Below are 15,411 nucleotides of genomic sequence, written 5' to 3' on the forward strand. Positions count from 1 at the left end.
AAGCAGTAGTCATACCTCAGCACTGTCAGGGTCCTCTTTTATTAGAGCGCTGCTTTGCCAACAAAATCCAACACCAGACAGCCTCTAGTCATGACAGTAGGAACGGGGGGAGGGAAAAAAGGGGAAGTAAGGAGCGAGACAGGAGCGCCGGTCGGATCCTGTATTTTTTGTGTTGGGCCATCAGAGCGTGTCGAGCCGGGGCAGTCAGCCAGCAGCCGGCTAATGGGCAGCGCTGGGTCGACTGTGACTAAAGGAACAGCGACAGATGCCATTATCTCAGCCTCGTGCAGATACGACGTCCCGGACAGCTCAGCCCAGTGCCGAAGTTGCATGTGAGTGCTTGTTTAAACTTAATGGAACACGATGGATCGGGTAATTTCTGGCTCTAGGATGGCCCGTTCCTCTTCTCGCCTGTCCGAGGTTGTGCACACACACACGTCGCTCAACTCGCCCGTTCCTCATTGCCTATTCACAGGCATCATGAAAAACATATTGCCGGCCTTCCGCCCTCATCAGGCTCGGGTTTAAAACATGTTCTTCTCGCATCGCCAGGGATGTTCCGGCAGTAGGGCGGAGAGCGTGTGACCCAGGCTGTGAGAAGGAGTCATTAGGCAACATTTTTTAGGGGTATAACAAATGTGATCCGTGCTCGCTTTGGTGCAGTGATGTGGGACAGCTGTATGGCTGTTGACAGTGGATTGGCACCTATCAAGTAATTTGCTGGAGTATCCAGTCAGACGTGAAGCTGCTGAGACTAACCAAAAAGGGGGAGAATGGGCACATGCATTTGAATGTGGTTCCTCTAGCCTTTTTTCTCCCTCAACTTCCTCTTCCTCCATAGGCAGTGGCAGATGAAGTGACCATGCTGTTCTTTTCCAAGTCTGCCTGCCACTCCGACCGACTGTCTCCCGTCTTCTTCCTTTCTCTTGTCTCCTTTAGTGTCTTGTAGGTTTATCCTGACACTGCTGCACTAATCAAAGACTCCTGAAATCTCTCATCCTCCGGTCCTTCACCCAAGAGTCTCCTTTCTCTCTCCTGTCCTCTGTTCGGTGTCTCGACTGCTCGGTACTTCTGCACTAGTGTGTTGGCAGCCCATACGACACGCTACTGTTGATGGTGACAGATCATGGACATACAAACTGACAAGATGATCGCTAAGATCTTGCATACTTATACATCTTTTATAGCTACAATGATAGGTGGTCCAACTCCTACACATTCTCTTAGAACTGTTAGGACCAGCGGGTCAAGGTTTGGCTGGTTAGCATGGTTCCTTTGCTGCTGGTTAATGTCGTGAACATGCTTATTTCTCCATTAAAAAGTACCTTTTGTTTGTAAACAACATATATTGATAATATTTTATTATATTAGAATAGATGTTTTCTAAGTGCCCAAGTTTTCTTTGTTCATAATCATGTTGAGAGATTATCTACATCATTTGATAAAATCAAACTTTAAAGATTGCTCTATAAAAAAAATATTAATACTTTTATTCAGCAACGATGCATTAAATTGATCAAAAGTGCCAAAGACATTTATAATGTTAAAAAAATATATATTTATATAGCCTACATAATATTCTGTTGAGTTCTCCTGTTAAAGTTTCTTCAAAAGCATTAAGCAACACTTTAACTTGGGGTACAATTATCACTATTAATTAATAATTATGACTTTTGCCTTAATAAACTGTTAATTTGCTGCTTATAAATAGTTAGTAAGGTAGTTGTTTAGGTTAGGTATGGGGTATGATTAAGAGAATGATCATGCAGAATAAGGCATAAATATGTGCTTTATAAGTACTAATAAACTGCTAAATAAAATGCTATTAATATAGTTCTAATAAGCAACAAGTTAAGAGTGAAAACTGGTCTTCCTTAAAATTAAATGTTACCAGCAACTGTTCTTACCTCTCTATAAATAAGAAATTATTTTAAGCACCAAATCTGCATATTAAAATGATTTTTGAAGACTTTAGTATCCATTTTATGAATACGGTGTATCTGACAAACTACATACGGAAACAGATTCTTCGCATTCTATATAATAGGGAGGTATATTTGTGCATAGTGAGTGTAAAATTGACCTTTTTATGGATATTCTTCATATATGCTTACTTTCACATTACAGCTCAGGATAGTCACTAGTGAAGATTTTGAGTCTTTGTGTATTTGTCTCAGTAAGCTTTAGTATAGGGATCAATTCTCACTATTAACTAGTTGCTCTTTAGCATGCATATTATTAACATATTGGCTATTTATTAGTACTTATAAAGCACATATTCTGCATGACCATATTCTACATCCCTAATACCAATACCTGAACTTAACAACTACCTTACTAACTATTAAGCAGAAAAATGTGGAGGTTATTGAGGCAAAAGTCATAGTCAATGGTTTGTTAATAGCAAGAATTGGACCTTAAAGTAAAGGGTGACCTTTTGTCTCTTTAGCTAGAAAAAGTTTTGATATTTACTGCTCATGTGATTGGCTTAAACAATTCTGTGCCCAAAACTAAGTGCACTTGTGCAAAGAGGGCATCAAGTGGATTGAGTCCTGCGGCCACCTAGCAACTGTTATCAAGGTGAATGGAAATGCTAACAGTTTGCTCTCTCTAGGTTTTATAGGCCTCCTTGGTTCAGGTTTAAGGTGTAGAGTGGTGGAGAATGCAGGTTGGATTTTACTGCAGTGGGAGGGTTGAGGAGAGCACACCATCGTGGTAATAAATCCCACAGAAACCACATCTCAGACTATAACACCTCTCAGACGGTCACTGCCAGTGCACTCTCTGAGAAATGTGGCCTACTCAGGTAGCTCCAAATGGCACAGCACAATGCTTCTGCTCTCAGCCTACCTTTAGTGCTCTGTTTTTTTCATTGGCCCTTAGTACCATACCATGGGTCACATTTTAGACAAACAGTTAATCAGATAAAATCAAATTTCTGACCCTTGTGTAAGAATGTATGCATGCAGTACAATGTGCAGCCAGCTATACTTTCAATGTAATGCAAGACCATGCATAGTATTGGTCATTCTGCAATCTGATTTTTAAAATATATAAAGTTTCTACATGTAATGTGATGTGTAACAAATAGTATTAATGTAGTAAATGAATATTTCGGTTTAATCAAGCTAAACTCAGACGACGGCACAATGGCACAATATTGATGGTAATAAAAAAATAATTTTGTCTCATACTTTGTTTTCTTTTTGAAAAAGCATAAAGGGGCTTTACTTTGAGGTTACCGGCAAGGCACTTAAAAATCAAGCTAATTTATTTTTATTTATTTGTTTATTTACTAGATATTTTATTATATTATGTTATATTATGACTATGAAAGTGAGTATTTGAACATTTCTGAATTGGTGTCATTCGTTCCAAAAGTTCCTCACTGTAACATTGATTTTAGTTTCTTTTTTACTTTTATTATTTGATTTTAGTGTAATTTTTCCTTTAATTTTTTTTTTTTTTGAGGTAGACAACAAGTTACTGTGGAGAGGGCTGGAATCAAACCTACATCCCCAACATAACAGCATTGTTTTAAAATGTGTTTTTATTTGGTGTTACTGTACCATATGTGCCACTCTTTCTCCAGCCGGTCCATCAACAGAATTTCCAGTATAAGCCCAAAGGTTATAATTGAGCAGCCAGTTGAGCAAGTGTATGTCTGGCAAACATACCGTTTTCATTGATGTTCTTTTTGCTCGATTTAAAAGTGATGACTCCCTCAGTTTTTTATTTTTTTTGTGCGAGATGGTGTTTGCTGCAACTGTCAGGCTTAAGACCTTCGCCGGATGACGGATAGAGAGTGTGAACGACTGTGGAGCAAGAGAAGTGACAGTTGGAGACCTGCTGCTGTGGGCACAGTGTGCGTTTGAGAGTGCTTACATAGCAGTGAAGCTGCAAACTAAGCAAGAGCAAAAGACAGAGAGAATTACAGCAAAGGCTTACTGCACAAATGAAATATACATCATGGAAAACAAGCGATGTAAACAAGATATGCCATGAGGATAAAATATGTATATAAGAAGCATGTGTTGGAGAAGACAGAGCAGAAGAGTCCAAAGCAGAAGTTCATGGGATGCACCAAGAGATAATTTGCCACATATGGCAAATATCTAGCACTTCCTGCTAGACCGCATTATAGTTACATCACATGCTTTTTGGGAACTTTTTGTGCTGTTTCGATCACACACTCTCTTTCTATTTCTCTGTAAGTTTGTTATTTGAGCTTTGGATCTATACCAGTAGATTTCCTCGCAGCAATTCTCATTTAAATATTTGTCCAAGAAACATGAACTGAAAAATGTTAAACACAAAAGAGCCATTATTCTCTTTGGGTGAAGGTAATGTCTCAAGGATGCTGAATAAACTTGCTGGTTTATTGTTTTTTTCCCTTTTATTTCTATGATTAAAAAAACTTCTTGGATTAACCTTTGATGTCAAGCAATGTTGTGACCTTGTCTTTCAAAGTTTCCTGGTTTTGGAGCCTTTCCGCTGTTTTTTCTTGTCAAGGGCAATCACAGCATTGTGCCAACACCTGTGGTGATGTGGAGGTTTTACTGTGTGAAAACATTTTGTACTAAGAGCAAATCAAACAGGACAAGCACCCCTGGCTATTAGCTTTTAATCCTATGGCCTCATTTTTCACTCTTTCCCTTTCTTTTCTCTTTCTATCTCACTTATTCCTTATTGTCAGGGTGTACTGTTTCTGAAATAAATTGATATTCAAAGTTTTTTTTTAGCTGTGTGATATTCAGTGTGTTTTGTACTTTGTGTCAGAAAATTGTGGATGCCACTTTTTTAAGTCCCATAAATATTTGTAATGTGGTCCAGCTACAAGCATTATTTAATAAAATTACCTTTTGGAAATAAGGTGTTATTTAAAAATGTACACTATTGTACCTCAGTTATGTTTTATTATTATTTTTTAAATGTACACTACCTTTCAAATGTTTGCTGTGCATGAAAAAAAAAATTCAAGTATGGGATACATTTTTCAGTGATTGTGGTTCATGAGCTGAATTTAAAAGGTCTTTTTTTGCGTCATGCAGAAATGATATCTGACAATTCTATTGAAATTTAACTAAATTTTCTTATATATATATATATATATATATATATATATATATATACATATATAAGTCTGTGAATTATGAAAACTTTTATTTGTTAGTTTACTTGTCTGTTGTACTTCTGGTTACCCATTGTTCAATTAAATCTATGAAACCAAATTTCTGATTGTGTTCGGAACATAAATGGTCTTTAAATCTTTGGTAGATGTCACAAGCCATCCATGAGAACATTTCACTCTCTTCCTCTTAGAAATGCATCTCAAATCTACAAATAGGCCTATGATTTTTCTCTCTCTCACCACAAGTAAGCTGTAATAGGTGTGCAATTTGCTTTTTAGTTCCTCTTGCAATTACATCCATTACTCTTCAAGTCACAATGTCAGAAAGAGGGGAACACAAAATGAAATTCATTATATGCTTATTGCTGGATATGATGGGCTTTTAAGTCAGCCTGGTACATGATGTATAGCCTACACTTAAAAATTGCGTGCTGCCACCTTGGATGTGTTTTATTTTGTGTTTTGGACGTGATATCTTTAGTGTATTATAACAGACATAGTTCGCTATTTCTGTTCTCAGCTCCACAAGACTTTGATACGTATTTAAGTTGTGTTTATTGTAGTAGACTATATGATGCCTTCTAATATACCAGACAGTTAAATGCTGTTTCCCGTTCCTTGTGCACCTGACAGCTGTTTTTGAAGAATGCTAAGTTGCTTGTTTTGCTGGGATGTCTAATTTGTCCACTGACGGTCTGGTTAGGAGGCTTCTCGGTGGATCTCGGAGAACGTGAGTGTTTGATGTCAGGAAAGATCCTGTTTTCATAACTCACAGACTCAAAGAATGACCTGAGGATGTGTTTAAGGGTTCTGATAATCTGTTTTAAACCGTTTCTCTGCAGGGCTGAGAACAGAAGGAGAGAGAACGAGAGAGATGTGGATAAAAAAGATACAGAGCAGAGCGAATGGACAGAGACAAGCAGGGAATGAGGAGGAAGAGGAGCAGAGGAAGGAGATGGGGGGAACTGAGACAGGGTGCAGAGACAGCATCGATAAGGAATGAAAGATAAGGAATTCATCATACAACAGTTATATTATATTATATTATTAATATCAAATATAAATCAATGTTAGAAATATATACAAAATTAAATATAGTATTATAATCTCATTCATGATTTAATAATAAAGATGAAATTACAGCTCAAATAAAAACCAACCATTTAAATTAGAAAAGTGTATACAGTTATATGATATGTTTTTATGAATTATTAATTAAAATAAAACATAAATATTATTAATAAAATTACAGTTCACATAAAAATCAATTAAAAGTTACACTAATAACTCGCAAGTACTTGTAGGAATGGATGTTAATTACATTTAGATTTTATTTTGTGCATTTATTAAACATAGTCACCTTTGCAAGTACTGAACACTGGATAGTGTTGAGAACTGTCCTGCAAAATCCAAATGTCTTGCTTCCTCCTGTCAAAACTCATAATCACTGGCCTAATCAAATTAGGTGTTATTAATGAAGCAAACACATTGTCTGTCGCACCTCACCTCTGTTGAAGTGATGGAGGTATAGGACAGTGGAACAGTGAAGATGTGAGCTGGGGGGAGTCGAGTGGAGGTATAGGACGAAGGTCAAAGGGTTTAGTAGGGGGTGGAAGGTAAAATACAATTAAAACCAAGCATGGAGTCAAGGGGAGTGACCTAGGTGAGAGTACTGTGTGTGTGTGACACATAATGAAAGGTTGAACCCTCCGTCGCAGAGATGGCATACCAAATCATCTCACCCTGGGAGAGAGAAGCCACAGCGAGAGAGGGAGAAAGAGAGAAAAGGAGGGAGGGGGAGCCAGAGAGTGTGGTTGCCACGGGGCTGAGTGACAGAAATTAATAATTAGTGACAATGATTGACAGCGCACTCTCCATCTGCGGCCCGCCGCTGCCTCCAAGCGCTTGCCTCCGCCGGCGACCGCGGGCACAATGAGCTCCAGCGGGATTCTGAGAGACGCTGATGATTGACAACTGCCTCCTGGAGAGATGGGGACAGCCAGTGTGTAGGGGTGACGTGGAGAGGGGAGCGAGGAGGAGGTGGCGTGTTGGGAAGAGAGGAGGCGGTTTGGTCAGGATGGAAAAAGAGAAAGCTTACCTCAGTGCCAGCCTGACTCGAACCACCTCCTCCCGGTCCAAACACGACGCGGCTGTTATGCAAAACACTTGCGCCTTCTCTGGGGAGGGGGCTGAGAGCGAGAGAAGAAAGAAGCAAAGACAACAGAAAAAGAAGTGTTTGTGTGAAAGGGAAGGGTCAGTGGAAATTAGCCAGCTGTCTGATGCCGCTTCCCCTCTTTTGACTGATTTGTTTCTCAGAGCTCTCCTCATTCGGTCTCATTATTGGCTATTATTGTGCAATTATTTAGTCTTCGTCTTATCACTAATCTCGGTAATTGTACAAAGCGAGAGAGACTTAAACAAGTTTTCATTACCGACATTAATACTGTTTCATATTCATGTGAATATGATGTCGTTCAAATGTTTTTTCCTTTCTTTTTCCTTCCTTCCTTCCTTCCTTATACTTCCAGGCTGTTTATTGCATTAGTTTTTGTTTTTTATTAAAATCATCAGTTTGCATGGAGCAAGTGTCATCAGATTATACAGATACAGATAATACTTCAGTAAAAATGAAATTAGGATTTGTACAATGTTAGTATTTCACATTCGTATGGCCAAAACATTGCATAACAAATAAATTAAACATAGCGAAAAACAATATATATATATATATATATATATATATATATTGTAATTGAAAAAGAATAAATAAAGAATGATTTAACAAATAGGAAAAAATTAATACTGGAGTTATAAAAAAATACATTATATTTAATTTGATCTTTTTTTTCTTTATATTGCACTTTAACATTTAGAGTATGTTCTTCATATATATATATATATATATATATATATATATATATATATATATATATATATATATATATATATATATATATATATATATATATATATATATATATATATGAATTCTGTTAGAAACTCTAAACTTTATTTTTACAGATTAGATGCAAAATTCCTTCCGATGGCAAATCACCAGCAGTTGAGAGAGGGAAGGATTTGAGTGAGGGATTTCGTTTTTTTTTATTACTGGTATTATTTGTATACAAGTTTTTTTTTTTTTTATGTAAGGTTTATTTATTTAAATTGAAAATTTTGACCAAATATGAAACATTTTGTCACACAATGAAGTTAATTTTCATAAAATTAATTTTTTTTCATAAAATTGAGGACTGGGAGAACTGTGTAACTGATATACTGAAGAAAAAAAAGCTGCTTAATAAAAAAGTAGAAAGTCTTATTTTCCCTTTTCAACACATTTAAAATTTTGTCAGTTTACTATTTAGAAATAATTCTGAAAATAATTGTCTGCGATTGTAAATACTTGAATGTCAGTCTTAGTGGAGCATTATCTGTTCTGACATCACAATGCAGCAGTTCATATACGCACATCAATTCAGATAAAAGAAAAACAGCCAGACGAACTCTGACCTGTTGCACCTTCGCGGGGGCATACAGGTATCCGTGGCCTCTCTAGAGGGTGTTCTGCAGAGGTCTGGCGTGTGGAGAGAATAGCCCAGTGGAATTTACCCAGTGCCACGCGTGCTTTAGCCTGCTTTGACATGGGCTGCTCTAATACATTCCAGCACTACTCCAGCCTGGAAAGAGGTCTCCAAGGCTTAAACTCGCACGCACACACATGCACACTTGACCTCAGGGGAACAAAACCGGATTGCACAGCAGAGATAGTCCTGCTGGGAAATGATTCATATCAGTGAACATTATTGATTTTTCCAAAACGGGCAATTTTTTCCAGTCTGCCTTTGTTGTGTCTCTTTCTATTTCCCTCTCTCTCTTCCACAGCAGGTTACGCATCTGTTGTTTTCTGCTGTCAGATGTAGAGAACACCTGTCCATTGTACGATTATCTCCATTTTTCCTTTTCCTTTGCTAGAAGAAACACAATGGAGAAAAATTGACTGAACTGTTTACACTTTTATACTATTGTAACATTCCACCAGGTCATATTTCTTAGAAATAAAAATGTATTTTATGTGAGTAGAAACTAGGAATTAGTTCTGTTCCAAAAACTAGTGGACTGCATCGCTGTCTACTGCTTGTATAGGAAGCTGCCTTCTAAGACAGCATCCAAACTATCATGGACTCTAATCTTGGACAGTACACAATCAACACCTAGAAAAAGAGACTCAACTTTGGTGTTAGCATTTGCTGAGCGAAATTGTGTTATACTCGTTTAAAGTGATAGTTCAACCAAAAATGTTAATTCTCTTATTAAATTCTCACACTCATGTTGTTCCAAATCCGTAAGACCTTCGTTAATTTTGGTATTAGGATTAAGATTTTTAAAGATATTTTTGATGAGCTTTCTGACCCTGCATAGACAGCAATGCAAATGAACATTCAAGGCCCAGAAAGGTAATAAATATGTTAAAATATGTACCATGGAGTTGAATGTGTCAGTTGCATTGCTGTCTACGCAGGGTCAGAAAGCTCTCGAATTTCATAAAAATATCTTAATTTGTGTTTTGATAATGAACTAACATCTTACGGTTTTGGAACGACATGAGGGTGAATAATTAATGACAAAAATTACAGTTTTGGGTAAACTATCCCTATAAGTAAAAAAATGCACAGTATACACACACACACACACACACTCTGATCTATCTATCCTCCTTCATATCCTCTTCTTATCTTACCATTAGTGCTTTCAAACCAGAAATGTTTACATATAGTTGTATGTGTTTTGTTGTCAGAAAAAGCAGTTTCTGTCTCTGCTTCTTCTACTTTTTCTACAACTGAGTCATGTAACTTTCAAGAGAATCTTCTCTTATTTGCATTTTCTCGTTCTCTATCTTTCCGTCCCTCTCTCCCCTGGACATCATCACCCCTCACCTCTAGAGAAACACACACACACTTACATATAGAGTCCGGTGCACATGTGAGCTGACAGCTGGCTTCCGCAGGGCCCAGCAGGTGCGGTGACAAGGCCCCAGAGGCCCCTGACTCACACAGCCTGTGTGTGTGTGTTTGCTTGACTGATAGATAAAAGCCTCCACATATTAGTTGTGATTTTTATCTACAATGCTTTTGTCCTTTAAACAAACTTTTTCCTTGCAGTTTTTTTTCCTAATTTGCAGTTTATCTCACTGACACGTGTGCTACGCTCGGGGAGAAATATGCATGGAGGAAAAAAGTTGACTCCATTGTTCTCTTTGTTGTTCCAACTCTCTTGTGTACGTTTTATGAGCTTCTAAAAGTAGAAGTAAACCGTTTCCCCAACATATGGGTGTTGAAACATTATAAATAGTTTAAATTCGTATCTATGGAAAGTAGATGCTTAATTATCTTGATCTTTGCTTTGACGCTCCGTTTCTCTCTCTCTCTCTCTCGCTCTGTAACATGGCTGATATTGGTCAGCGTGGGATGTCTGCACAGTATGATGTTGAAAGGCACCGCGCACACACACCTGGCTCACCGGCTGCCTCTTTGGTCTGCGTCACCTTTTGTCAGGCTCATGTTAATTAAGCCCCGTCAACGACAAACACACGCACACACATGCACCCTCACCGGGGTGCCTTTTAATGAGCCTGCCATTTGATAGTTATAGACACCAAACCAATGTGCTTGTTTTATGTCTTGATGTGTATGTGTGTGTGTGCTTTCTGAAGAAGAAGAGGAGGAGGTTTTGGGGAAGATCAGCTGATGAGGGATTGTTTGTGGTAAGAAGGGAGTATGTCATCTTTCTTTCACTCTTCCTATGTCTCTCTTTCTCTCTCTCACTTCTCCTTGTTTTGCGTCCAAGTGAGCCGTGACTCTCCCTTTTCAGCGAGATGAAAGACACCCGGCACGGGGCTTCCAACAAAAGTGCCGGCAATCACAAACAAACCTTCAAATGAAGAACATCAAAGGCGCTGCCCCAATTGTTAGCCTCTCGTGTCCGGGGAAAATTGGCTCATTAAGGCCAAAAAATGACATTGTTTACATTAACAGAGGCCCCTGATTAGATGCAACCATGTTTGTTATGTTGTGTTGTCCGCCTTCACTGTTGCCGCTACCAACAGGCCACTTCAACCCTCCGCCGCACAATCGTTCCTTTGAAGGCTTTCTCTTCACTGATAAAGAGAGAAAGAATGGAACAACAAAAAAAAGAAAGCAGGAGAAAAGGATAAACGCAGTCACAATTGCAAACGCGTACAGAAGGACATGATAGGTCCATTCTCTCTGTTTCTCTATTCTGGCTTCAGTTTTCTCTCTTTAGGACTAATTAGGTTGCCTGTGGAAAGAGAGGCGGTTTGAGAGGACAGTTGGGGCTGTGATGGATCTGTTTGTGTGGTAATTGCACTGATAAGTGAGGCGTTTTTGGAAGGAGAGAAAGAATAGGAAAGGAGCACAGCGGCGAGTCGGGGGGGATTGTGTCAATGGCCTGGGCTCGTCTTGTAAATGAAAATAACCTCTTTTGCAACCCGACACGTTTGCAAGCTGAAACCGTGTCTAATAACTGTAGAGAGGGGGTCGGATGAGTTTATACTGTCATGAGTTCGGAGAGACGTGGTATTGGAATGTTTATAACATGTCTGGATGACAAGCTTGAAATAGTTAAGAAGCAACGACAGCAACAAAACCTAAATTTTGTGTCTAATTATGTACGGCAAGTAGCTGTGTAATAAGCAGGATAATGTACATCTCAGAATAATAATAATAATAAATGATTCAGTTTGATTTGTGAACTGGTTCAAAAAGATCCGGTTACATCGAATGATTCGTACGCGAACCCGATATGACAAACTGCTTTGTTTTGAACTCTCTCTCACAACAGACACGGAAGAGAAGTCAATGCTGAATAAAGTCGTAGTTTTTGCTATTGTTGGACCAAAATGTATTTTCGATGCTTCAAAAAATTCTAACTGACCCTCTGATGTCACATGGACTACTTTGATGATGTTTTTCTTACCTTTCTGGACATGGACAGTATACCGTACACACAGCTTCAATGGAGGGACTGAGAGCTCTCGGACTAAATCTAAAATATCTTAAACTGTGTTCCAAAGATAAACAGAGGCCTTACATGTTTGGAACGACATGAGGGTAAGTTATTAATGACATAATTTTGCTACTTGGGTAAACTAACCCTTTAAGCATTTGAGTATATGTACACATTATTTCATGTTAGTTTTTACATTAATGTTAACATATAAAATTATAAAAACCTTTTTTTATTATAAAGTCAGTCTTTTCCATAATAGTATTGTAATGTGAAGCATTACTAAAGTTTCCTCTCATGTCTGCGAGCAGAGGCTGGACAGAGCTGTGTCTGTGTGTGAGAAAGAGAGAGAGAAAGACGGAGAAGAGCTGTACTGCTAACCACACTGTGACCTCCTAACCCTTCCCTCCCTCCCTCTCCAGCCTCCCTCACCTGTGCCCTCTCAGGGACCGTGACCTAACCTGAAAATAATTACAACTACTGAACTGTCATTGCACCCTCCACCTCATCTCCAGCCCTTATTGCCAAAAACACGCACCCCACAGGTCAGGTCACCACATTAGATCTTCCATACACACACACACTCTGCTCCATGAAACTTTCTGACTTCCATTAACATATTTTCACTTTTTTCCTGTTTTTCAGTCCACTCTCTCTCTCTATTCCCACCTCCCCTCAGTGGGGCCCCCAAAACTGTCGTAATTGCCTTTTAAAATAGTTTAGCATCTCCCTCAGAGAGCAGAAAAGTTTCCCCAGTATGGCACTGGGTGAAGAGTGAGTTGTTTTGTGGCTCTGCCTTGGAAACAGAGACGAGAGGAATTGAAATGATTTTGACTTCTGACCAGCCTTGTCTCCTGGGGGGGGACTGGCACAGGATGGAAGAGCGCACTATGATTTCGCTTCATCCGTTTAAAGACTTGTATGGAAAATATAAATTGGTTGTGGTGGACTGAGAAAGATGCATTGGCATTCGTTGTGCCAGCAATTCCAATTCATGAAAGACTTTTCATTTGAATACATTTTGGATGCAGTTTGTTTCAAACTTGAATGATTTTGCTTGTTTTTTTGAGGTTCTTTTTATTTACATGTATTTTCTTTACTTGTGTCCAACAAAAGATTTGAAATCAGCCTAACTGTATGCAGACCAAATGACAGGCTTTAAGGCAAGTTTAGCTGGCATCTGAATTTTTACATCCTCTAGTAGAAATATTTGTAAAAGAAAACAAATCCCCCATGAAGCTACTTTTTTCCCCAAACACTATTATTTTACAGTCAGTCTTACATTTATTTTACAGCCACTTATGTTTAGAGACAATGTTTAATGAATAAGTTAAACGTTTTGTACATTTAACATTGTAAACACATAGAAAAGTCTACAAGAAGAAAAAAAAAGATGAACCAAAGACTAATTAATTATTATTATTTTTAGTAGTAGTTTTAATGCTTATAAGTGATAATGTCATATTTTGGTCAGTTAAAATGAATATTATTAATACGGTGCATTCATGTTAAGAATATTCTTGTGATTAATATGCTTTGTCCTGTGAATCTGAAGAGATTCATAGACATCTGATTAACTGTAATGATTTCATAACATTTATTTTTAAGGATTGTTTGGTAAAATGTTATTCCCAAGCCTTCAGTAATCTATAAGATGGAGAGGAAAGGTGAGACAGAGAGCAGCAAAATACAGATTCATAAAAGCTCCCTAAAGACTTTTATTTTTTATATTGATTTAATTGTTTTGCACGGTAGTGTCATGTAGCTGCAGGCACCGAGCATCTTCCACTCCTGGGAAATAAAGGAGAGAGTGTGGTAAGAGGAAACTCTAATGGGATATTGATAAGAAGCTCAGAATCTGCTCAGAGGAGTGAGGGAGACAAATTTGTGCATATACACTCTCCTTCCTTCTCTCATGCACCACGCTTACAGCTTAATTTACCATCTATGCAACCAGTTGAATTTCTGTGACTTAAAATTGCTTGTTTAGTTATGGGACAGCTTCCCAAAGCGTGCCCCGCTCGTATTTTTGTGCCAAACCAAGTGGAATTAATATAATTGAAATGCATATTTTATGACAAAGTTGCTTGATAATTGTATTGTTTAATCATGCAGTGAATGATCATTGCCTTTCAAATTTATTCACAATTCTTCTTAAATTATTTATTTAGCTTTTTTTTTTTTTTTTTTGGAATCATGGAATCATGTTTCCTGTTAGTCAAAACCCAAACAAGAAATTGTAAAATACAATTTCAAGTGAGAAATTAAGTCAGACTGTGTGATATAAAAATCACATTTATGAGAAATAAAGTTGCATTTGTGAGATAAAGTCGCGATTGCAAGTAATGAAGTTGCTTTTTTGGAAACAGGTTTCTATAGACACATTAAAAAGTCAAATAAATTAAAATTGGTTAACGATGCCCCTGAATTAAAGAGACGTTCCTCTTTTATGAACCCATTAAGTGGTCTGATTTATTATAATTTGTAGTTCTAATTTCAACTATTGTATTTTTCCACTCTTACTAGTCAAGTTAGCAAAGCAGCGATGGAGCAGCAAGAGGAGTGGAGGTGAGAAGAAAAAGCTGCAGTGAGAGTATGTGGACGGAAAAACAGAACAGACAGGCAAGTGTTTTATTGAATCTGCGGTGTCCACAGAATCGGGTAACTCATTTAGAGGGCGTCTCTAAAAGCATTGAGAGTGTGGAGCCCTATGGGCAGTGTCACTCTCAATCTACAAAACAGAGGACCGGAGGGGCTGCTCTTTGAATAAGAAAACTACTTTTACAATACAGATGGATTATTTCATCTCTGACTGGTCCCTCCTGAGACTTCAGCCGCATATTTTGGGGGGAATGAAAAATAGGGTTGTGAATGTGTGTTTGGTCAAATCTGATATCAATATCACTTTAGAGATATTATTTCCCAATGTATGCCTCTCAGAAGCTTTACACTCTGCTTGGCTCATGGGGATAGAATTTGCTTCTAAATTAAATGTGATGGTTAAGGGCACCACATGGGGGCTGGATTGCAGGACATATCATATTTGAAGGTGCTCAAAAATCTAAACAGACTAAAAATGAAAACATCTAGAATCCGATCAGACCTTTTGAAACAAATCATTTGCAAACTTAATTGCAAAGTTCAGCGGAACAGATTTGGAGCAATTTAGCATTACATCGCTCACCAGTGGATCCTCTGCAGTGAATGGGTGCCGTCAGAATAAGAGAACACAACTCCAGTCCATAAATCATCGACTT

This window comes from Carassius gibelio, chromosome B16 (genome assembly GCF_023724105.1).
Source record: "Carassius gibelio isolate Cgi1373 ecotype wild population from Czech Republic chromosome B16, carGib1.2-hapl.c, whole genome shotgun sequence".
Classification (NCBI taxonomy): domain Eukaryota; kingdom Metazoa; phylum Chordata; class Actinopteri; order Cypriniformes; family Cyprinidae; genus Carassius; species Carassius gibelio.